Source organism: Sus scrofa, chromosome 1 (genome assembly GCF_054392235.1).
Source record: "Sus scrofa isolate SSC_HxYL_T2T_F1_AM1 chromosome 1, Sscrofa_HxYL_maternal_Yorkshire_Landrace_v2.0, whole genome shotgun sequence".
Classification (NCBI taxonomy): Eukaryota; Metazoa; Chordata; class Mammalia; order Artiodactyla; family Suidae; genus Sus; species Sus scrofa.
In genome coordinates, this window is record NC_139383.1 from 79,899,189 (window position 1) to 79,925,317 (window position 26,129).

The 26,129-nt window shown below is 39.0% G+C and overlaps 1 protein-coding gene across 48 annotated transcripts in view; it reads right to left on the reverse strand.

Annotated features, from left to right (window-relative positions):
- LOC146406163 (uncharacterized) overlaps positions 1-26,129 on the reverse strand; it is a 1,231,956-nt gene that overhangs the window by 1,170,372 nt on the left and 35,455 nt on the right. For 30 of the 48 annotated variants that reach the window (XR_014807261.1, XR_014807292.1, XR_014807279.1 and 27 more), the window contains one exon: positions 19,556-19,686. The exons of 10 other annotated variants lie outside the window; for them this stretch is intronic. The gene's annotated coding sequence lies outside the window, so the exon portion shown is untranslated. Of the gene's footprint in view, positions 1-19,555; positions 19,687-21,549; positions 21,757-23,473; positions 23,567-23,694; positions 23,886-26,129 lie in introns of all 48 variants that reach the window. 8 more of the 48 variants (XR_014807256.1, XR_014807247.1, XR_014807229.1 and 5 more) reach the window with 3 other exon arrangements.

Genomic DNA, 26,129 nt, shown 5'->3' on the forward strand with positions numbered 1-26,129 from the left:
AGAATGATTCTTGTCCCCCCCAGAATTCCTAGGTTGAAGCTCTAACCCCAATGTCACTGCATTTTGGAACAGGGCCTTTAAGGAAGTAATTAAGGTTAAATAAGGCCATGAGGTTGGGGTCCTAATCTAACAGAGTAATGTCCTTATGAGGAAGAGACACAAGGAGTATGAGCACAAAGAGGAAAGGCCATGAGAGGGCACAGCGAGAAGCAGTGGTCTCCAAGCCAAGGAGAGGCTACAGGAGAAATAAAACATGCTGACACCTTAATCTTGGGCGTCCAGCTCCAGAATTATGAGAAATGAATTTCTGGGTCTGAACCACCTGGATCTGGCATTGCCATGAGCTGTGGTGTAGGTTGCAGATGTGGCTCAGATCCCACGTTGCTATGGCTGTGGTGTAGGCCAACAGCTACAGCTCCGATTTGACCCCTGGCCTGGGATCTTCCAGGTGCCAAGCACTTGGCCCTAAAAAGACAAAAAAAGAAAAAATAATTAATTAATAAAAGGGAAGGAAGCTGAGCAGAAGAACTTGTATATTCTCCCACAGAAGATCTGAACAGGGTGATATGTCAGTACTTCTTGTCCTTAGATGGCCTTTCCTTTCTCCTTCACACATTACCTGAAATTCTTACGAACTTTCCAGTTCAGTAAATTGAAGATAGTTAACAGTTTTTGACACTACTAAACTAAGAGCATCAAATGTATACAGAGAAAAGGGAGGAAAACTGATTTCTCCGACAAAGTGATTTCTCTGCGGGGAAAAATGCTAAGATTTTCTAATCTGGTTTTAAGTATCATTTTACTGACATTTAATTAATACTGAAGCTAAAAGCTAAGCTCAGACCTTGATTGGTAATAGAGACTGGGATCAGGTACCTGCTCATAAGAGCCAGTTGTTAAATTTTGGCAAGATATTTGGTGAGCCAGTTGTTAAACACAGATATTATTTAAAAACTACACAAACTTACACAAACTTTTTTTTTTTTTTTTTTTTTTTTTTTGCTGCATGCATCGCATGCAGAAGTTCCCAGACCAGGGATGGAACCCAAAACAAAGTTGTGGTCCACACCCCAGCTTCCGCCACATCGGATCCTTAACCTGCTCCACCACACAAGAGATCATGACACAAACTTATTAAATAAATGACATTAAACACAAAGGTAATAATATTCAAAACTCTCACTTCAATAATTTGATTATGTTTGACTATTACATATGCTCTTGAAGTTGTTTATATTTATACGTGCATGGTAGAAATACAAAGTGGTAGCAAGTTATCATGCATCTCTCCCCATTGGCAATTTGAAATTAACCAAAGCAGGAGTATGTATAACCACGGAAATGAGCAAACACTACAAACGGGATTTTTTTTCTTTTTTTTTTTTTTTTTAGAAAGCGATTGCCAAATATTTAGTATCATAAACCTGGACATAATTTTCAAACATTAAGGAAAACAATTTGATTTGAAAATCTATGGAAGGACTTTTGGAGGCCTAGAGTGGCCTAAAACAATCTAAAATGATTTAAAATATTACTTCTGGTCTCCACTGGCCAAATTTAGGGCTGAGAATATTTTCCCAGTTTATGATTCATCTGGTCCCATCTGAATGGTGTCGTCTAACAAGCAAAGAAATTTTGCACAATTCAATTTAACATTATTTCTCTTATGGTTAATGCTTTTTGTGTTTTTTTCCATGAAATTTTTATCCCAAGATTGTAAAGATAGCCTGTTTTATTCTTCTCAAAGCTTTATGTTTCTGATTTTAAGTTTAGGTCTATGACCTATCTCAAATTAATTTTTTGTGTATGGAGTGAGATACAGGTCAAAGATCATTTGTCTTCTTCCAAATGGATATTCAGTTGTTCCAACAGCACATTAATTGGTCTTAATTTATTTTTTAAAAAGGTAATATATACACAAAAATGCTAAAAATAATCCGAAAAATGTGAATAACTATTACTAATAAGTAGTAGGATTAGAGGTGGTTTCTTGTCTTGTTTTGTTTTTTCTGTATTTCCTTAATTTTTTTTTAAGGGCCACACCACCCATGGCATATGGAAGTTCACAGGCTAGGGGCTGAATCAGAGCTGCAGCTGCCGGCCTACACCACAGCCATAGCCACAGCAACGCATGATCCCAGCCATGTCTGTGACCTATGCCACAGCTCACAGCAACTCTGCACCCTTAACCTACTGTGCAAGGCCAGTGATCGAACCCGAGTCCTCATGGATACTAGTCAGGTTTGTTATGGCTGAGCCATGACGGAAGCACCTATCTTACTAATTTAGATAAAAGTCCATCTAAAGAAGTGGACACATTGTAAAAAGTATCATAAAATTATTTTATATTTAAGCTCAATTTCTATTACTTTCATTTATACTGCATAATCCTGAAAGCCCATAAAATTGCCAAGTAGAAAACTTTGGACTCTGCTTTTAGATATGAATACCCTGTCATTTTGATTTTGGAGTTCTTTATATTCAAATCATTTCTGTACTGATACAGTTTTACAAAGGCCCAGAGATCCCTCTTCTCTACATGGGTTAAACATTTATCTCACAAGCATGTACGGTATTCTTTGGAAACTCTTTCTTGTCAGGGCAAAAGTAAACATCAACCCTATGTGTCTGAGTATAACAATGCAGTCAAAATGAAAGCAGTTTTACTGTAACATGGTATTATTCCCAAAGAGATAAATATATACTGGCAAAAGAGGAAGACAAGCTAAGAATCAACAGTAAAAATGCATAAGTCATCAGTTTCCATCACAGAAATGTCACATCAAACTTTCTTCTTTCTGTTTTGAATAGGTTTTGGATTCCCTGAGTTTTACTTGAGGTTTAAATTTCAGCCTGAAATGATCAAACACCAGTTTTTTCAGCCTGGCTTTCTCACTTTCACAGCAATTCAAGCCAGCTTAGAAAATTCAACTTAACCAAAATATAGTCAAACACTTGGAAAACTCTCAACACACCTGGCCTACATTTGAGCTGTATGACATACTGGATTTCAAGCTTTCACTGAATTAATTTGTGGCACAACAGTTTAGCCGCAAGCTTCAGGGGGTGGGGAGGGAGGTGCTATGTCATCCAAATGCTGAGAATGGGGGTACAGAGGGGAGCGAAACAGCAGTTCTTCCAGTAGACTACATAATCAAAACATTTCACTGCTAAAGCTATTGTGCCAACCAAAATGACACATATGTACTGGTGACATTGAGTAGAATATTACAAAACTGCTCTATGGAAAGCAGCACTGTCAGAAATATATCTAACAGAACAGAGCTTGTGGCATGGAACAAATAGTTAAAATGAATAAACACTGAGGGGAAAAAGAATCCTGGAAAAGCGATCACAAAACTGCAAAAACGACTATTTAGGACTGAAAGATTTCATGTGGAAACTTTTCTGCAGCTGTGATCATTTGTCTGTATTAACAACAGCCCTGTTTTGTTTTGTTTGGGGGTTTGACAAATTACAGTATCCTGTCTTGTGGAAAAATAAAGGGAAATGTAGCTCTATAGATTCTTCATCCTGTAGTTTCACGTTTTCCTCACTCTTCCTGAGCTTTCCCATAGTTGTGGACTAGATGAGAAAGCCTTCAACCTTCAATTGCAAAGTCAGAGGGAAAGGTTTGATCTTGGAGACTGTAAGTCAGTCCCTAATGGAAATGAAAGCTGTTCACTCTGGAAACTCTGGCTTCAGTGCTAGGGGATCATGTACAAAATGCAGAGTAAGTGGTGGGGCTGGGATCTGGACCAGCGTGCTCAGGTCCTTGCCCAGTCTCCCATCCCCGCAGTTTCCACAACTGCTTTTCCCAACTCTACTTCTCCACTTGCTCTCATACAATACAAATTCATATCTTCTTTTTTTTTTTTTTTTGGTTTTTAGGCTGCACCTATGGCATATGGAGGTTCCCAGGCTATGGGTCGAATCAGAGCTACAGCTGCTGGACTATGCCACAGCCACAGCAACACCAGATCCGAGCCACATCTGTGACCTACACCACAGCTCATGGCAATGCCAGATCCTTAACCCACTGAGCAAGGCCAGGGATCAAACCTGCAACCTCATGGTTCCTAGTTGAATTCGTTTCTGCTGCGCCACGACAGGAACTCCCAAATTCATATTTTCATCCAAAGACTTCATTAAAGACAAGGTACCATAACAAGAAATGAAATAGTTTCCCCTCCTCCAGGATAAATGTAAAGTTATAAGAAAACCGATCAGTTCAGAAACTATTACTTTTCAAAGACTAATAGATGAGATCCTTGTGCTTTTTGTTGGTTTGTTCTGTTTTGTTCTTTTTAAGCTTCAGGAAAAGAATTTGGTCTGATTTAAGCAAAAAGAAGAATGTTCTTAGTGCTTGACCCATGTCCCCAAAACACACACACACACACTTTTTTAAGGAGTAAGAGTTTGTGGGTGATACTTGGCTTAAAGAGAATTGGAAAAGCAGAGTGCATGTCTACCCCTTTCTACTCATTGTTATTAAATGGGATCCAGAGGGTAGAAGAGAAGCTTCTGCCTCTTCCCGATTTCTACTTAGGAATATCACCCTTATTTTTTCAAAGGTCACTGTAGTGAGGAGGAGGATGACCCCAAACAGCATATGTCCATGTCTTAACCACCAGACTTGAGACTGTGACCATATTTGGAAAAAGTTTGAAGACGCGGATGAAATTAAGTTAAGGGTCTCAAGATGAGATCACCCTGGATTGCCAGGTTGACCCCAAAGGCAATGAAAAGTGTCCTTATCAGACAAAGAAGAGAAAAGTGGAAAACAGAGATTGAGGTGATACAGCCACAACTCAAGGAATAGCTAGAGCCTCCAGCATCTGGAAAAGGGGAGGAAGGAATCTCTGAATCTCCAGAGAGTGTGCAGCCCTGCCAACACCTTGATTTGAGACCTCTGGCCTCCAGGACTATGAGAGAATAAGGTTTTGTTGTTTTATGCCACCAAATTTGTGGCAATTTGTTACAGCAGACTTAGGAAACTGACACAGTCACCCAGGTCTTTATCAGCTGCTGCTTCCTCAATCTCTGCTATTCATTTATTTGCTCAGAAAACAGGCAGGCAATGTGTAAGGCACTGAGCAATGCACAGGGACACTGAGTGGAAAAAATAATTTTGCTCTCAAGACCTTTACAATCTGGTAGAGAGAATCAGACATGTAAACTAAGATGTAAAGTATTCCTGATGTCATTATAATGAGTGAGCACAAGAAGAAAGTGGTCACTGCGTCCTGGGATGGTCACCTAGGGAAGAGAAAAGAGCATGAACAAAGGTACGGAGGCATGAAATCATGTAGTCTCTATGTTTTTGGTTTGTTTGGGGTTTTATTTTGGCCACACCCTTGGCATGTGGAAGTTCCCAGGCCAGGGATCGAACACGAGCAGTGACCCGAGCCACGGCAGTAACAGTGTCAGATCCTTAACCCACTGTACCACCAGGGAACTCCTATGGAGCCTCTATGGAAATTGGTTGTTTTTAAGTATGTCTGCGAAGATTCCCAAGTAGGCATGATGAGAAGAAAAGGTAGATAAGAGCTAGACTATAGAGAGCCATTTCGCCAAACTCAAGAGTTTGGAATACATCCAAACAGAACAATGGGAACAAATAGGAAGCTACCATAGGGTTTTGAGTACAGTGAGAATATAACCACTTTAGTATTTTAGAAAGATCACTCTGGTAGAGGTGGACAGGGGGATGTGGAGACTCAAGACCAAGGCAGAGAGATTGAGAGAAGATTACTGATGTGGTCTTGGTAACAGATGATAGAGGCCAACATTCCGCAGAGTGGTGAGATAAGAGCACAAGGGTGATAAAGAGAGAAACTTACAAAGGAATCTGAGATAGAAAAGAGTCGGCATTAGAGAAGTAAAAGGAAACAAAGAAAATTCTACTACAATAACCAAGAGAGATGAGGCTATCAAGACGGGAGTAACCACATCAGAAGCCACCAAGAAGCCAAGTAATGTGAAGGCTGAGAGAAGTCCATTGGATTTATCAATGAAGAAACCACCGGTGACTTGGTCAGACATATTTGAAAGCAAATCTTAACAACTAGCAGTCAATCTCTGGCATGCACTAAGCATCAGTAAAATGAGGAGGTTAGTCAATAGATTAGTCATTGTCAGAACTGGACTCTTCCCAGCATCATCTCAGACTTGAAATGCAAGTTCTCAGGCCCCACTCCCACTGAATCAGACACTCGGGGGCTATAGGCCAAAAATCTGTTCTAACAAGCCCTCCATTGATACTGATACTTACTAAAGTTCAAGAACCACCTGCACATGCACCACCCAGGGTCTTACTACTGAACGTGTGAGCTGTAAACTGGCAGCATCAATAGCACTTGAGAGTCTGTTACACATGCAGAATTTAGACCCCACACTCGACCCACTGAATGAGAATCTGGATTTTTAACAAGATCCCTAGGGATTCTGACACACATGAAGTTTGAGAAGCACAGCTAGGAGTACCCATCTTGTCTCAGCATAAACGAATCTGACTAGCATCCATGTGGACACAGGTTTGATCCCTGGCCTTGCTCAGTGGGTTAAGGATCCGTCATTGCCGTGAGCTATGGTGTATATTGCAGAGGCAGCTTGGATCTGGCATTGCTGTGTCTATGGTGTAGGCCGGTGGCTACAGCTCCAATTAAACCCCTAGCCTGGGAACCTCCATATGCTGTGGGTACAGCTCTGAAAAGACAAAAAAAAAAAAAGCACAGCTAAAGGATTTCAATCTCAGTCACTTCCTTGCCCAACATCTCAAAGTATTCATTATAGAAACCAGTAATCTGCTAATTCGAAATGAAGAAGAATTCAATATAACACACCAAAATATCCTCTTGTAAATGGGACAATAAATAAGAGAGAAAAAAAATAGGCTGTAGTTTAGATGAGACCAGGAGAATTCCAGGTGTAACCAAAGTAATGCAGATGTTTTCTGGTTCTTTGGCATCCAATTCCAGACTACAGAAATTCATGCTTTTCTTCAAAAAGCTAAAAAACTTACTGAAGTTCCTTATATCATTCTGATGGAAAATAATATCAAGCCACTAGGACTTTATTCCAAATGTCTCTTGGTCCCCTTGACAGAGGCAGTACGTGGGAACAAGTAGATCTTTATATGACCTATTAGGGAATTATTTATATTAAGAAACCAAGAACATTAATAATATCTGTGCAAATAATATCTCAGTGTCTCCAGACCAGCAGCATCAGTATCACCTTTGAGCTTGTTAGACTCTGCGTAATTGTGCTCCACACTGACTTGCAGGATCAGAATCTCTGCCGATACTACCTAGCTTAACAAGTCCTCCAGGAGTTCCCATCACGGCTCAGCGGAAGTGAATGTGACTAGTATCCATGAGGACGCAGGTTTGATCCCCAGCCTCGCTCATTGGGTTACAGATCCGGCATTGCCCTGAGCTGTGGTATAGGTTGCAGCTACAGCTTGGATCCTGCATTGCTGTGGCTGTGGCATAGGCCAGCAGCTACAGCTGTAATTCAACTCCTAGCCTGGGAACCTACATATGCCACAGGTGTGGCCCTAAACAAACAAACAACAACAAAAAAACCCAAGTTCTCCAGGTGACTCTGATGCACATTCAAGTTTGAGAAGCATGGGTTTAGGCAGCAGAAACACTTCACATAAAACCATGTCTCTTGTTTGCCTAAACTGCCTCTTAAAGTTTCTTCTCTATTTAGTGTTTTCATTTATCTTTCATGTCCTTTCACGGCTCCTTCTTTCTTCCTTCCTCTTTTTTCTTCCTCTATCTACCTATGTCTTTCCGTTGTATGTTTTCACTTCCTGTTTCTTTCCTGGCTCACTTTAGCTTTGAACTGCCTCATTCTTGAAGATGCATACAAATCTAGTACTTCTGCTCCCAAGTTTGCCAGCCTAAGCAAGTCTATCAGATACCCATACTCAGCATTATGAAAGAAACGAAACAGAACATCAGCCGCTTTGTTCTCGAAACAATCCAGCTGGCAGAAACGATAGTATAGAGCTAGGCATTGTACAGTCCTTTGGTATTAATGTGACTTTAATTAGCAAGACTGCTTGTGACAGTCATGTGCTAATTGTCCACAAAATGTCTGGTGGCATGGGAGAGGACACGACTTTCAGATGACAGGCAACATATAGAATATCTGGCCCCTGGTTTAGGATTAAGTGTTCATGCTTTCACCGTAGGAGGTGGCTAATAATCACAACAGGAAAAATAAATTAATATTATTCATAAATATTATTTTTTACAATAAAAATACTGTTTTGTTTAACTTAAATAGTCTGTTCTTATTATACAGTCTTCTGTTCATAAGAGCAATTACTCATAATTATTTACTACTAAATATAGTCCAGGCCCTTTTCTATAAGCCTTACAGTAATGTAGTTAAATTTTCCCACCACCCTATGAGTTTGGTAGTATTACCATCCCTATTTTATTTTATTTTATTTTTGTGGTCTTTTCTAGGGCCGCACCCACAGCATATGGAGGTTCCCAGGCTGGAGGTCTAATCCGAGCTTTAGTTGCCAGCCAATACCAGGACCACAGCAACGCTGGATCTGAGCCGCATCTGTGACCTACACCTCAGCTCATGGCAACACTGGATCCCCAACCCACTGAGCAAGGGCAGGGATTGAACCCGCAACCTCATGGTTCCTAGTCGGATTCGTTAACCACTGAGCCACAATGGGAACTCCACCATCCCCATTTTACAGATAAGGAAATGAAAGCATGGGAAGGTTAAGTAACTTGTCAAGGATCACAAGGCTGGGAAGTACTAGAGATGGGATTTGCATAAAAGCAATCTCTCTTTGGGGTCCTAGATCAGATCCACTCTGTTACACTACTTCTTAGTGAGAATGAGTTAAATCATACAAGCCACATTTGAATTTCATAATCCTTAATATTTCACACTAAGAGATTTAATAAACATTTCATGCTCTAACATTTGCAGCTGGAAAGCGTATGGTGTAGTGGGACTAATACTAGTCTGGGAGCCAGAAGTCTTCAATTTTAATCTTAATGTCTATAGGCAACTAGCTGGATGATTATAGAAAAACGCACTGTTTTAATCTCAAAGCATCTTAATTTCTTCTCATAAAAAAGAGGGTGCTAGACTTCATTTGATCATTTATGGTTCTCTCCAGATCCAACATGCTATGAATCCTAAGAATAAAACATAGTCCCAGGAAGTAATTGGACTTAGGAATACAATGGTACACAGAAGCATGATTGATTAATTTTATAATTATTCCTTTAGCTACAATATAAACCACTAATTCAATAGGGCACAACTCTTGGTTATTTAGAATAGTTTGTCACTATGTGAACAACCTGCATAGAGATATTTGTTTCCTACCACTGCTATAACAAATTATCACAAACTTAGAGGTTTAAAACAAAGCAAGTTTATTATTGTCTAGTTCTAGGGATTAGAAATCTCAAATATGTCTTATGAGGGTAAAAATCAAGGGTTCAACAGGGCTGCACTCGCTCCTGGAGGCTCTTAAGTGTGAGTCCATTTTCTTGGCCCTTCTAGCTTTTGGAGGCCCCCTGCATTCCTTAGCTGATGGCACCCTTCCATTTTCAGAGCAGGCAATGGCAGATTCCTTCCTTACATCATTCTGAGCTCTTCTGCCTCCCTCTTTGACGTATAAAGACCTTTGTTTCTGCCCACCTGATAATCCAGGATAAACTATCCATCTCAAAATCATTAACTTAGTCATATCTGCAAAGTCCTTTTGTCATGTAAGGTAACCCAGTAACAGGTTTCAGGAATTAGGTCATGGACATCTGCGGCTGGGGGTATTATTCTGCCTACTGTAGAGATAGTTTATGGTTCTCCAGGGAGCCTTTTATTTCATATATTTGAAAATAAAAGGATAACAAAAAAGGAAAATATCCAATTCTAAAATAATTGTAATAATGAAGTTTATACATAAACAATGAAGTGCATATACCCATTTATTGAATATTTTTTGGAGTTGCTATTGTTTTGAATACAAAAGAATGTTCAAGTCCAAAAAGACTGTAGAGACAACATAGTGAAGTCAAGTCTCCTTATTTCATATGTGAAGAAACAAGGGCTCAGAGAGGCTAGTGACTTGCTAGTTAGAGAGAAGCGGGCCTAACACCTCTTGGCTTTGTTCCCAGGTCTGAGCTCTGCCATGACCCCCTTAGGCTGCCTTCCATTTTTTCAATCTACCAATAATCTCTGAGACTTCTGCATATAATTTCTTAGCCTAATGCTTAAGGAAAAATCTTAGCTAAATATCCTTTGGCATACCAGGCAAATAAGACAATCTTTCATAGCTGATGCTAATGATTAAAACAGGCTTCTTAGTCTTCCTTCTTCTTTGGGGAATTATGTAAAAGAGTAAAATACCGAAGAAGGAAAAAAAAAACTCTTGGTCTTTTGATTGCCACGTGACGATAAAGAGTAGGAGGAAAGCTATGCTGTGGTAAGGAAAGTAGCTAAACCACAGATGAGGAGCTCACTGAAAAAAACATCTTATAAATACCTTTTCTTATCCTTAAAAAGTGTCAAAAGATATGCCTTAGATGTCATGCTAGTAAGGAGATTTAATTCCATGGGGCTGTTGATAAAGCAAAAACACAAAAAAAGTCTAAGAGTAGCAACAAACTTAGGTGACTCTTTAAAATATGTCATCATTTTTTTAGGTCAAATCTTTGTTTTGAAGGGAAAAATCTTAACTTCTGCAGTGCATGGAGCAAAGAGAGTGCAACCCCAGCCCTAAACACAGGCAGCATGGACAGCATTGTCAGCCTTCCACCCCAGTTTCCCCTTTCTTAAAAAGCAGAAAATTCTAGCTTCTCCTCTGAGAAGGAAAAGGGCAACAAAGCCCTTCTGAAATATGCTGTTAGAAACCCCACCATTAAGAAACTACATTAATACATTAAAGAGTATATGATGATTTCAATAGATGCCAAGAAAGCACTGTTGAAGTACAAAATCCATTCTTTTTTAAAAAATTTCCTTAGCTAGCTAGTAATGGAAATAAATGTTCTTAAAGTGTTGTATGGAACTTACCAGAATTCCACAACAAAAATCATAATGGTGAAATTCATGTTCCCAGAAATTGCAATTAGATTTTACTGACTCATAACATGAATGAAGAGCCTTAGACATTGGTAAAAACATTTAACCTTAGACACTGGTTAAAACCTCTAGCAAGATCAAAATAAACAAGGACACAGGAGGGAAATTCAGGAAGCAAAAGAACAACAAGAAGATTCAAAAAAAAAAAACTATAGAGAGAAAGTAGGGAAGAAAGGGAGAAAGGTAAGAAAGAAGGAAGGAAAAATGGAAGGAAAGAAAGAAAGGGAAAAAGGAAAGAAGGAAGAAAGGAAGACAACCCTCTGACCACATAAAAGAGCTCTGGAAATTTGAAAATATATATATGAAAGGAGTTCCCTGGTGGTCTAGTGGTTAGGACTCAGTATTTTCACCACTGTGGCCTTGGGTTCAGTCTCCAGTCTAGAAGCTGAGATCCCACATCAAGTCACTGCGTGTTAGAGTTCCTGTCATGGTGCGGTGGAGATAAATCCGACTAGGAACCATGAGGTATCGGGTTTGATCCCTGGCCTCCATCAGTGGGTTGGGGATCTGGCATTGACATGAGCTGTGATATATGTTGCAGACGTGGTTCAGATCCTGCATTGCTATGGTTGTGGTGTAGGTTGGCAGCAACAGCTCCGATTAGACCCCTAGCCTGGGAATGTCCATATGCCAAGGGTGTGGTCCTAAAAAAAAGGCAAGACACTGCATGTTGTGCAAAGCCAAAAAAAAAAAAAAAACAGATTTATAGATATATGATAGATAGACAGATAGACAGACAGACAGATAGATGATAGATACAGACGAAAAACAAAACAAAACCAAGCAGAGGATTCGAAGACAAAATTAAGAAAATCTCTAAGAAACTAGAACAGAAAGATGAAGGGTTTGAAATGGTAGAAAAAAGATAAAATAATTACAGGATCAATCAAGGCTGACTAATAGGAATTCTAAAAAGAACTCAGAGAAAATGGCAGGGAGGACATTACTAAAGAAACAATATAAGAAAATCTCCAGGATTAATGTACATGCATTGCCAGATTCAATTACAAAGCACAAAGGCACACGAGGGCACATCACTGAAATGTCAGAACACTCAGGACAAAAAGAAGACTCTGTAAACTTCCAAAATGGAAAACAGGTTCCATTAAAATGGCACTGGATTTCAAATAATAACACTTTCAGCAAGTGATTAAAGAATGAACATCTTCCAAATGTTGAGGGGAAAATACTGCTAACATAGATACCTGAATTCATCCAAGTTATAAATCACATTTAGTGTGATACATTCCAGACATTTAGAGTCTCAAAAACCTTACTTTCCAAGGAAGCTACTGGAGAATATGTGCTACCATAATAAGAGAGTAAAATAAGAAAGACGAAGAGTTGCCATTCAAAAAAACAAGAGATGCAAAAAAAAGAAGAGGTAAAGGACTTCCTAGGTTGATGGCAGAAGCAAAGGATGGGATGAGTGAAGGTCAGCCTGAGGTAGAGCAGTTATTTTTGGCTACAAATACTATTACAGTCAAGACAGACTAAATTATGCTGCAGAAATAAACAACTCAAAAAAAAAAAAAAAAACCCTCAGTGAATTAGAAGAAAAGATGAATTTCTCTGTCTCTCTACATGTCCATCATAGATCAGCTCAGTTAGCAGACAATCCTTGCTTATTACAGTCACTTTGAAATCAGGCCAGGAGTTCTTGACGTGGCTCAGCAGAAACGAATCAGACTAGCATCCATGAGGATACAGGTTTGATTCCTGGCCTTGCTCAGTGGGTTAAGGATCTAGCGTTGCCGTGAGCTGTGGTGTAGGTCACAGACACAGCTCAGATCCTGCGTTGCTCTGGCTGTGGCATGGGCCAGCAGCTACAGCTCTAATTTGACCCCTAGACTGGGAACTTCCATATGCCACAGGTGTGGCCCTAAAAAGACAGAAAAAAAAAAAAAAGAAAAGAAAAGAAAAAAAAAAAAAAAGAAATCAGGCCAAAAGGGCAGTTCCCTTCAAGAAAGTTGTTAACAAATGACTATTACCATAATAGCAAGAACAAGAAGGATGTCTTTAAGATTTTTAAAAGAAAAGTGAAATATTCATATTACTTAAATTGATCATATTGAAAGAAATCTTGCAGTTGTTTTGGGAATTTTGAGGCTCAATTAGTAATAGATACACAAAAAACTTAGCAAAAAAAAAATAAGATTGCACAAGAAAGGAAATGTAATTACAGTACACTGTGTAGCTTAGATGTGAACAAGATTTTTATGGTCATGTTAATATTGACACTGAATATTCATTTAACAAAATACTTATGGTGTAACAAATAGGAGTATGTGGGGGTGGAGAAGTCTGTGTGGAGGAATGTAAAAAAGATAAATCTCTCCTAAAGCATGAAATAAGTAGAAAGTAAAACAAATGGAAAAATTTTAAATAGTAGTACAAGAATGATATTAGAAATATGAAAATTGGAGTTCCCATCGTGGCTCAGCAGAAACGAATCTGACTGGTATCCATGAGGATGCAGGTTCGATCCCTGGCCTCGTTCAGTGGGTTAAGGATCCTACACTGCTATGAGCTGTGGTGTAGGTCTCAGACATGGCTTGGATCTTGCGTTGCTGTGGCTGTGGTGTAGGCCAGCAGTTATAGCTTTGATTCCACCTCTAGCCTAGAAACCTCCATATGCCACAGGTACAGGCCTAAAAGATGAAAGAGAGGAAGAGAGGAAGAGAGGAAGAGAGGAAGAGAGGAAGAGAGAAAGAGAGAAAGAGAGAGAGAAAGAGAGAGAGAAAGAAAGAAAGAAAGAAAGGAAGAAAGAAAGAAAGAAAGGAAGAAAGAAAGAAAGAAAGAAAGAAAGAAAGAAAGAAAGAAAGAAAGAAAGAAAGAAAGAAAGAAAGAAAGAAAGAAAGAAAGAAAGAAAGAAAGAAAGAAGGAAGGAAGGAAGGAAGGAAGGAAGGAAGGAAGGAAGGAAGGAAGGAAGGAAGGAAAGAAAGAAAGAAAAAGAAAGGAGGGAGGGAAGGAAGGAAAGAAGGAAGGAAAGAAAGGTGAAATAAATATTATTAAAAATAACTTAAAAGACTGGGAAATATTTATTGTAGAAGAATGGAAGATATGGATGGAGAAAGTTGGAAGAATATTGTTTTTGTAACATCATATGACTTAAACTACATGTTTATGGTCCTTGATAAAAATTACAGCTGAATTTAAAAATAAATATAATATAAAATTGGCAAGGCATATGTTTTAAAATTTAGGCTGTTTATGAAGGACATAAAAGCAAACATGATAAAATATAAAAATAAACAGTGATCCTGGAAAAGAAAGCTCCATATTGTCCACACTTCACAAATAGTTTAAGAAGCTTCCAACAGTTTACATTCAGTTTCCCTCCCCCAGGCTTTGTGCTGTAGTTTTATATATTGTATAATCCACATGTGTTGCTGTTGTTATAAAACTCACAATGTATTGTTATTATTTTAGCTTTAAGCCTTCAATTATCACTTGAAAAGATTTGTTTAAACGTCATTTATATTTATGTACCTATTACCTCTGTCTGGGGCTTTTTATTCCTTTGCATAGATCTAGATTTCTACTTGTATCATTTTCTCTCTGCCTGAAGGGTTTCCACAAACAGTTCTTATAGTAAGTCTGCTGGTAGTAAATTCTTTTAGCTTTTGTAGGTTTGAAAGAGTCTGTTTTTGCCCTTTAGTTTTGAAAGATAAATTGGCAGGTATGGAATTCTACATTGATGGATTATTTTTTTCAGTGCTTTAGAGATGTTGCCCATCTGTATTCTGCTTATGTTGTTTACAGTTTTTTTTCCTCTCTTATCACTTTAAGATTTTTTAATTATCAGTTTTAGGCAATTTGATTACGATATATGTCGGTGAAGTTTTATTTATGTTTCTTGTCCTTTGTATTAGTTGAGCTTCTTTGATCTCTAGATTTACGATTTTCATCAAATTTGGAATTTTTCAGACATTATTTCTTTAGACATTTTTTTCTGACCTCACTTTTTTAATTCTCTTTTGGGGACACTAATGTTATATATACATAATTTTATATAAAAGATATATTATCTCCTCTATACCTTGTTCCACAACTAGACCTATTAACATTTTTGTTTGTTTTTTCTCTGTATGTTTCATTTGGATAGTTTTTATTGCTATATCTTCAAGTCCACTAGTGTTTATTCTAAAATTTCAATCTGCTGTTAACCTCAGCCACTGTTTTCATCTCTAAAGCTTGATTTGAGATTTTTCATAAGGCTCATTCTTTCCTCTACATTATTGAACACATAGAGAATATTTACAATAGCATTTCAAGGTTCTTGTCTACTGATTTTTCATCTGTGTCATTTCTAGATTAATTTAAACTGATTGATTTTTTTCCCCTCATTATGAATTGTGTTTCCTTGTTTATTTGTATGCCTGTTATTTTCTTAAACTGGATGCGAGATATTGTGAATTTTACTTTGGTCCTGGATATTTCTGTATTCTTATATATATTCTTAATCTTGCTCTGGGACATGGTTAAGTTACTTAATCCTTTTGAAACCTGCTTTTTAAAACCTAAAAAGTGTGGGACCAGAACAGCCTGCTAGTCTAAGACTAATTTGTCCTACCACTCAGTACCCTTTGTGAGTATTCTACAGGATATCCTGTGTGTTAGGCCTTTCCACAGAGGATGACAGAAACACAAGCTATTCTCAGCCCTGTATGAAATTTTAGGGTTGTCTACATGATCTTTTCATGTTCTTTACCAGCCTTAGATAGTTTCGCCACACATGTGTGCCATTCATTACCCAGCTGCAGCTTTAAGAAGAACCCTCTGCAGAACTCCAGAGCTCTCTTTCGCTCTTTCCTCTGGTACTCTGCCTTGTGAATTCTAGCAGCCTTGGCAGCCCTGAATCTATGCTAAAAATACAGAATTGGAGTAGCACACCAGGCTATGTGTGGATTCTCCCCGACTACACTGCAGCCTGAAAGTCTCTCCAGCTAGCAATGCGGGGCATTCGTATGGCCCTCCTCATTTATTTTCCTAAGTGGTCACAGTTCTGCACCCTGTGTTGTCTAATGTCTAATTAATGTTGTCTAATGTCTCAAAATCATTTTATATGCCTTCAGTTGTTTAAGACAAGGGGTAAACCTAGTCCCTGGTATTCCACCATGGCCAGATTGTATAGATGTCAGCTGTCCTCAGAGTAAAGCATAAATTTAATATAAATCCAATCAAAAGCCCACAAAACCTTTTCTTTTAAATGAGCTTGTTGATTTAAAAATATATCTAGGAGTTCCCATCGTAGCTCAGTGGTTAATGAATCCAACTAGGAACCATGAGGTTGCGGATTCGATTCCTGGCCTTGCTCAGTGGGTTAAGGATCCGCATTGCTGTGAGCTGTAGTGTAGGTTGCAGATGCGGCTCAGATCCCGCATTGCTGTGGCTCTGGCGTAGGCTGGCAGCTACAGCTCCGATTAGACCCCTAGCCTGGGAGCCTCCATATGCCGCGGGAGCGGCCCTAGAAAAGGCAAAAAAAAAAAAAAAAAAAAAAATATATATATATATATATATATATATATATATATATAAAGTAAAAATGTAATCAAACAACCAAAAAAATTTTTGAAAAAAAAATAATAATATAAATCTTGTCCTACGTGACATTTAGACAATCTTATAATCTAAGACAAAACAAAAATGGTATAATTTGGGAGCAGAAATGTACAAAAGAGATTGACAGATATTGGAGAGTGTTTGGGCAAGTATGGGGTCCTGAAGCTTCAATTCTCTTAGCTTTACTATAAATCTGCCTTTAACAATGTATACAAAAGATATTATATAAAGATCAAGTTAGGTTTACCACAAGAAAACAAATAGTTTAATGTTTTGAGAATGTAATTTTATTTAGCACACTAAAAGATTAAAGGAGAAAATTCACTAAAATAAAAATAAACTCTGCTTATTTTATTTATTTTTTTGTCCTTTTTTTTTTTTTTTTTTGTCTTTTTGGCATTTCTTGGGCCACTCTCGTGGCATATGGAGGTTCCCAGGCTAGGGGTGTAATCGGAGCTGTAGCCGCCAGCCTAGGCCAGAGCCACAGCAACGCGGGATCCGAGCCTCGTCTGCAACCTACACCACAGCTCACGGCAACGCCAGATCCTTAACCCACTGAGCAAGGGCAGGGACCAAACCCGCAACCTCATGTTTCCTAGTCGGATTCGTTAACCACTGTGCCACGACGGGAACTCCTTCTGCTTATTTTAAAAATCAGGATGGAGTTCTCGTCATGGCACAGTGGTTAACAAATCCGACTAGGAACCATGAGGTTTCGGGTTCAATCCCTGGCCTTGCTCAGTGGGTTAAGGATCCAACATTGCCGTGAGCTGTGGTGTAGGTCGCAGAGGTGGCTCGGATCCTGCATTGCTGTGGCTCTGGTGTAGGCCAGCAGCAACAGCTCTGATTTGACCCCTAGCCTGGGAACCTCCATATGCTGCTAGTGTGCCCCCCCAAAAAAAGACAAAAAACATAAAAAAATTAGAAAATCAAACTAGAGTGCACAAAAGGTTTGTTTTTTTTTTTTTTCTCTTTTTAGAGCTGCACTAGCAGCATGTGGAGGTTCCCAGGCTAGGGATCAAATCAGAGCTACAGCTGCTTGCCTATGCCACAGCCACAGTAACATTGGATCGGAACCACATCTGAGACCTGCTCCACGGCTCACAGCAACATCGGATTCTTAACCCAATGAGCAAGGTCAGAGATTGAACCTGCAACCTCATGGTTCCTAGTTGGATTCATTTCTGCTGTGCCACGACGGGAACACCACAAAGGAGTATTTTTAATTTTTCACAAATATTTGCATTGAGCTTCTATATCATATTTATATTAAGAAAAATTTGTTTGACAATATTTTGTCTAGGTTCAGAGCAGAACTAAGTGACCTCTTAAATCTCTTCTAGTTCTAGTAACTCAAAGGCTTGAAGTTATCGTTAAAAGTCTTTCCACCTAGCTCTGATATTCTTGTTATCTGTGCATTCCCAAATTAGAAACCTGAGAAGTATTATTATCCAGAACATGGACTAACAGGCACTCTTTCTTTTGTAATACAGTACTTTGAAAAACATCATTTTTCACCCCTGCCTTTTTTCAAAGGATGTGAACAAAATGTTCAAGGTCAATGAAACAATTTACAAGTTTTACCAAACAGGGGAGGGCGGGGAGAAGGAAAGAGAGAGATAAGATTTGATTCCCAAGGACCTTCTGATATATGAAGTCTGTTGGAAAAATTAATATCTTTATAAAGTAAATAAATACTTTAGAATTCACCCCATTCTGTTGGTGTTGCATAAGCCAAAGACAGATTTAAAAGGAGAGAGAAATGAAACTGCCCAGCTGAAGTAGCACTGTCCTTTCAGATTGTCATTCTCTTTAGACATGATACATTTAGAAGACAAACTCTAAGCAAATAAAATTTAATGTCACAAAAATGTACTTTTCTTCCAGTAGCTACAGAGACATTATCAAGAACTCATTTTATAAGATCTTAGGAATAATAAATATCTCTGACTTGAGCATAATATTAACCAATGGACTAACAAAACATGCCGCAAGCAATCATACAAACTTATAAGGACACTTTGATGGGTATATGCACTGTAATTTTTGTTTGTTTGTATAAATTTAGAGTTTAGTGTAGGGACATTATAGAAATTATCTATTCCTGCAGGGTTAGTTATTTCATTAAATATTATGATTTATCATTTCATTAAATATGATTTCATTTGTAATTTCATTTCATTAAATATTATTATTTATCTCCACCATAAATAAATTATACCTATAAGCCTTAATATGATATATACCATTATTTCCCCTCTCCTATCCTTTTAGCCTCCAGACACAAAAGTCAGCTAACTTGTGGAGTAAACTGGATATTTAGGCACCTTTCACTTATAGATTCTACCTGAGACTCATTTCTTACACCTTAAGCTTTCGTTAAACATTTACTTACTATGCTGTTTAACCAAATCGAGGGAGTCAAATACCTTACTGTTTTAAAATAAAACCAAAAAAAGGCCCCCAAACTATAATTCCTTATCTAGCATGCCTCATAAACCTGAAATTGAAATTCATGTCCTTTTTCAATTTTTTTCCCCTTGTTTTTTGATTTCTATAGCAATGAGGAGAAGAGGGTGGTGGTTGGTAAATATTTGTGAAAGCCAAGATAGCTTACTGACAACCTGACGCTTCCTGGTTCAACAGCACAGACCCGGGGCTCTTCCAGACCTGACCACATGAAGCCAGGCAAGAGGATTTCATCAGAGCAGCCCAAACTGCTATTTAGATTCGTACATTTTCTAGTACTTTTCTCATTTACAATGTAGATGGTGGCATCTTGGTTAAGTTGTAGTTATTTTTCTGTCTACTGCTGTGCCCTTTTGCTCTGCCACTTGGACATTATACTCACCTTTAAAATTGAGAGTCCTTATAAAATGGAATTTGGAAGAAGCAACAGTGGCCTTGGTCTCTCTTGACACTTACTAAGAGGGAGCGAGACCTGATGGTGAGGTCCTCCAACACAACTGAACTGTACAGTTGCTGAAAGAAAAAAAATGCTTTTGATCTCCTTGAACACATTTACCTAGGTGTGTATCACATTTATGCTCTATTATTAAATCCTTAATTTCAGTGCTTGTTCTAAAATCAATGGGGAATTACAGCTATAAATTTGTGTAAAATAAAATATTAAAAAAACACTTTAAAAGGAAAATCAAAGTTGTAGAGTAAAATAAAGTTATTAAGCATATTTTCTAGAAAGCTAATGTTCTAGGATAAGTTAGACCTACCTGCCCACTCTTGGGAAATTGCATTTTAAATTATACTATTTCTGGAGTTCCCTTTGTGGCTCAGTGGTTGACGAACCTGACTAGGATCCATTAACATGCGGGTTCAATCCTTGGCCTTGCTCAGTGGGTTAAGGATCCAGCATTGCCATGAGCTGTGGTATAGGTCCTAGATGTGGCTCAGATCCTGCATTGCTGTGGTTGTGGTGTAAGCCAACAGCTGTAGCTCCGATTCGAACCCTAGCATGGGAATCTCCATACGCTGTGGGTGTGCCCTAAAAAGCAAAAATAAATAAATAAATAAATAAAACCATTTCAAAGTAGGCATTCATAAGCATAAGGACTAAAAGGGAAGATTATGAAGGAAAAAGAAAAAAACTTGATGGCCTGTCTGACCCAATTTTAGTTTTCATCATAGTGTAGACACCTAGTTCACATTAGAATTTTTTTTTTAGCTGTACCCATGGCATGCACAAGTTCCCAGGACAGGTATAAAATCTGTACCACAGCAGCGACTGGAGCCACAGCAGTGACAAGGCTGGATACTTAACCCACGGAGCTACCAGGGAACACCTATAATTTTAAATAAAGTCATAGAGTTTATAAAATATTAGGTACAGTATGATTCAATTTTATTTACATGTGCAGAAAAATATCTGAAATAAAAAGGTACATTCACCAAACAGATATTTTTGATTATGGGATTAAGCACTTTTTTTAATTTTCAAAAGTATAAATATATATAAATTATAGGTATATAGTTTTATAATATATATATACTTACCAGATATACTGTATATCATACATATGCATATTTTGTATGTATACATATATTACATATTTATATTTTATATATATTTTTATACTATATATACTATTATTTGTACTAATAAAAATTATTTTCAACCTAAAAATAAATCATTTCTTTGTGACCCAAGAGATTCCTAAGTTAAACTTGGAGGAAAATGATAATTCACTTCATTTGAACATTTATAGCAAATTTTTTTTTAAGCATTTACCCATGTCAAGCCCTTTTCCAGGTACACAGTGTAAGACATATGACTGCTCTATTTTCAGGCAACTAAAAGTCAAGTTCCAAAACCAGGGAATTCAGCTCTCCCAACACTGTCTAGATTATTTCAACAAATATTTGTTGAGCAACTTTTATGTGCAGAATCTTATATTAGATCCTCAGAGGATGAAGACAAAAGGGATTGTGGAGAGCAATATAACCTTCAGACTGTAAAGACCAGCGAAACACTGAATGCGGGTGAGTGAGAGCAAACACTTAACTAGTGCTCACTCTGTCAAGACCCCATTCTAAGCACTTCATGTAAATATTCAGTCTGGAGTACCCACTGTGCCTCAGCAGAAACGAACCCAGTGAGTATCCATGAGGATGCAGGTTTGATCCCTGGCCTCACTTCAGTGGGTTCAGGATTGGTGTTGCCATGAGCTGTGGTGTAGGTTGCGGGCATGGCTTGGATCTGGCGATGCTGTGGCTGTGGTATAGGCTGGCAGCTGTAGCTCTGATTTGACCCCTAGCCTAGAAACTTCCATGTGCTGCAGGTACAATAAATAAATAAATAAACAAACAAACGCAGTCTGTTTAACTTACTTAATAAAGTAAGGTCTGTTGTTATCATTCCCATGTTAGAGATGAAGAAATGGGGACTCAAAGAGATCAAATGCCCTGCTCAACACAAATCAGCTAGTAAATGGCAGAGCTAGAATTTGAACCTAGGCAGTCCGGCCCCAACATGCAAGTTCCAAACCACTACAAGGTATAGGTGTGGGTTTGACCAAGAAAAGGAGGGCGTCCATTCTGGAACAGAAGAAAAGAGGTTAAGCATTTTTGGAAGTAAACCTATGGAAGGAAGGTGTCCAACAGCAGGCAAGGCCTTATAGAAAAGGGACAAATGGCGCAATGAAGAAATAGAAGTAGTGGGAATCTGGGAGCTTTGCCAAAAAAATTATGTATGGATAAATCTAAGGTACACCTACAGATGAGAAACATCTGATGAAAGAATCTGAAGCAAAGTGAGTTGTAAACACACCAGAAAGAAAAGAAATTTGGGTTGTGAAATATTTTGAAGTGATCAACTTTGATCACAACTCAGCCTGGGAGACCAAGTAAAAGTATCCAGGTGGGAGAGAACTAAAAATGGGAGGGCGAGCCGTGGAGACACAGACTCGCCAGGGATCTGGAACCGCAGAGTGAGAAGAGCTGAGAGTTCTGAGGGGGGCAGCCTAATGTAGAAACTGAGGAAAGTGAAGAACATTCTGCAGAAAACAACTTGAGCTGTGGAGACTGACCCATCAGCTGGCTGCGATGACAGACTCTGACGGAGGAGGACCCAGAAGGATGGACAGATACTTGGATGGTGCTGAGGTCACCGAACCAGGATGACAACACTGTACAGAAGAGATGCTGTGCAAGGAAAACAGTGCCAACTCACAGGAACCTTATTCCACAGACAGGAGGAAAAGTCTCCAAAAGAGGAGTCAGGAAGGGGAAAATGAATAGAAAGATAAGGGCGGGGGAAAAAAAAAAAAAAAAAAAGCAGTGCCTTGACAGCCCAGATCTAAAGAAAGAATTTAAAGAGATAAAAAAAAAATCAATATTTAATATTTGTTTTCACAACCTTCCATAAAAATCTGAAATGTATTTTTTCAGTTTACTGGAATCATAAACTGCCCATGTTAAAAATGAGGAAAAATTGAATTTTGACATAAATTGATTTTTTTGAGAAAAATTTTTTTCACAGAGCATGACAGTAACTTAACTTTTCTTGGAAATTTCTGAAGTTCAAAACACACAAATCACATAATACAATTGCTTTTTAGAATCATATGCTGATCTGTTTATGTAACTGAGCCCCACAGTTCAAAGGTATTGAACATTAAGATCCAAGATCATCGGAGTTCCCGTCGTGGCGAAGTGGTTAACGAATCCGACTAGGAACCATGAGGTTGCGGGTTCGGTCCCTGCCCTTGCTCAGTGGGTTAAGGATCCGGCGTTGCCATGAGCTGTGGTGTAGGTTGCAGACGAGGCTTGGATCCTGCGTTGCTGTGGCTCTGGCGTAGGCCGGTGGCTACAGCTCCGATTCGACCCCTAGCTTGGGAACCTCCATATGCCGCGGGAGCGGCCCAAGAAATAGCAACAACAACAAAAAGACAAAAAGACAAAAAAAAAAAAAAAAAAAAATCCAAGATCATGGAGTTCCCATCATGGCGCAGCAGAAACCAATCCGACTAGGAACCATGAGGCTGCAGGTTCAATCCCTGACATTGCTCAGTGGGTTAAGAGTCTGGCATTGCTGTGAGCTGTGGTATGGGACACAGACGCGGCTCAGATCTGGCGTTGCTATGGCTGTGTTATAGGCTGGCAGCTGTAGCTCTGATTCGACCCCCAGCCTGGGACTCTCCAAATGCCTCGCGTGCAGCACTAAAAAGCAAAAAAAAAAAAAAAAAAAAAAAAAGATCCTAGATCATTTCTCCTCTGTGGAAATCCAGTGCAGTAGGATTATCCCTGTGCTTACCATGCTCTGGTACTCACTTGCTGTTCAAATGGCTTCTGCAGGATTGAATGTGACTGGGGAGGAAACAGCTATTGCAAAACCTCCTCTGTACTCCTGGGGAACACAAAGAGCCATCATATTTAGGATAAAATAAAAGAGAATCCTACTGCAATAGAGATCTCAGGGTCCAGCATCAGAAAATGACTCCTTAAGAATCTGTTTATTTTTGTAAAAAGCCTTACCCAATAAGAAAAGGCATGGAAGAAATCCCTTCAAATGTACCAGCTTCTGTTACATGCAAAAGACAGTCTGTAGACTTTTTCTCTCTTCAGGGTTATCGCAGATATGCACCAAAGGTATCAAACTTGCAGCTGTTCCAAAGAATGACCTTTTCTCCCCTCCACTGTTTGCTTACTCATCACCTATAAATCAGCTGATAAAAAGTGTTTATGAAAGAAGAGTAAGGTAGGGTGACTCCCCCGGCACAGTTTCATTTCAAAAGATGCTGAGGCCCAAGCAGATGTGATCAGCAATCCCTTTAACATCCCTCAAGCAGACACCCCAGACCCCTGCACTCCTGACATACCATCTTCTTTGCAGCCTCTGTTCTGTAGCACTTGGATGTCTGCTAAATTGTTATTTGTTCCAAAGCATGCTTTTGCTATGACAGATGCCCCCGACTCCTTCTCTCCGCTGAGCTCATGGAATCACAGCTGTGTTGTACCACAAGTACAGTGTTGTCAAATCTTTGCTTTGTTTAATTATTCAAGTTGGTTCTACCACAGAATTAAACTGCCTGGGGATATTACAGGATTTCAGCACGAACAACTCACATGACCCTATAAATGCCAAGCCTTACCAAGTACCCACATGGACCCCACTGCTCATTCACAGTGGTGACTGACAGCACACCCCCTAACAACCAGGAGCAAAGCAACATGGAACAATTTAATCAAAAGCCAGTTTGCCTCCTTCAGGCTGGGAGCCCTGGCTTGTTCAAGGCCAGCATAAATCACAAGTTTAGCCTGGAAGTGGTTATCTCCTCAAAATGCAAATTCTGGCCAATTTATGAACACTACTTCAAGGCTGTAGTTGTAGGTTGTAGTTTCCTGCATATAATAGAATTGTCAGGATCAATTTCATCCTCTGATTGTTACTTTTTCTTTATTCTTCCCAAAGAACTTTACAAAGCATAAAGAAGTATTTATCTTCAAGCTCGATGTTGCCCAGTACTCCAGTGGGATTATGACAAGACTACCTTGGAATGTTTATTCTCTTTCATCCCATAAAATTTTTAAAAACTAGAATATTAGGAGAGGAAATAGGCTTTAGAGATCATCTAGTTAGAGTTCCTCCTTTTGCAAAGAGGAAATGGAGATAGAGCAGTAGAGTCACTTGAAAAGTGTCACAGAGCTAGAAGTAGCAGACCTCCTGCTGTGTCCTAATCCAGGACTCTACCACTGAAGGGACACCCCAAAAAAAGACTCTTTTCTATTATCCCACCCTCCCTCCCTTCTCCGCACTTCAGCAGGGGTGAGAGTCTCTCTCTTGAAGAGAGAAAAAGCTGCCGCAGTGTCTTTGCTGTCTTACAGTGTAAACTGTAGGGTCTACTAGAGCAAGGAGGAGGAGGGGGCAAATCTGAGAAGCCATATTTATAGGGCAGAGGCCCTCCCAAATCCCTGCAACCTCCTGGTGCCTCAGTGTCTACAGGCTAAGAAATCAGTGCATAGAAAGGGACTTTTCTTGGTCACCGTGTAACTAGGAACGCAGCTGCACTGGCAGCCGCACAATTCTCCAGGGGCGACCAGGCATCAGTCCAGCACCTCTGAGAACTGACCCAGCCGGGGGAAGCTGACTTCTTCCCTCCATCCTTGGAAAGATGCACTGCTTGAGCTCTCCCAGGCTGGGAGGGGAGAAGCAGATTAAGAAGCTATGGAAGTTGAACCAAAATGGACCCTTTCACAAAGTTCAGCAATCATTTCTCAATGCCGGATGAGTTTATGGGGAAACATGGAGGGAAAATAGAGATGTTTGGTGTAATGGACACTCTCAATATTTCAAGGATTAGTAGATTCAACTACGTGGTTTTTTTTTTTTTTTTTTCTACCTAACTTGGAGAAACACACGTCTCAGAATTTTAAGGGACCTGAGAAGTCAGCCAGTACAAAATACCAATTAACTGAGGGATCCTATCTGCAACAGGCTTAAAGCCTTTCAAGTTACTTTATATTTAAATAAAATATAAATTTTAATTCTGTGACTTGTACTAATGAAATATTTCCCAGGAGAGAGAAAGACTGAGATTGTTTCCTGAATATTTCACTGTTCCGTGAATTTCACATTTAAGTGTTTTATTTTTTTGCACCACAGTCACAGGCATGGGGAGCATAGAGTTGTCTATAACTCTAGGCAGCTTTCAAGAAAAATGATTCACAAAATGCCTACTATGTGCTGGGTAGTTAGCAAAACCAAATAGGACTTGGTCCTGACATCAAGGAGCTTATAACAAAGGCAAGTCACTAGACAACTCTATTTTATCTGTATTTACATCTTAACCCCTGACCTCCCTTCTAATTCTAGTCCTGAATTTGAACTTTGTCTCCTCTGCACCCAGATAGCATTTCTCAAGCTGAAATGTCTAAAGATGAATGCATTATTTTCCCTCTAAAATTGATTT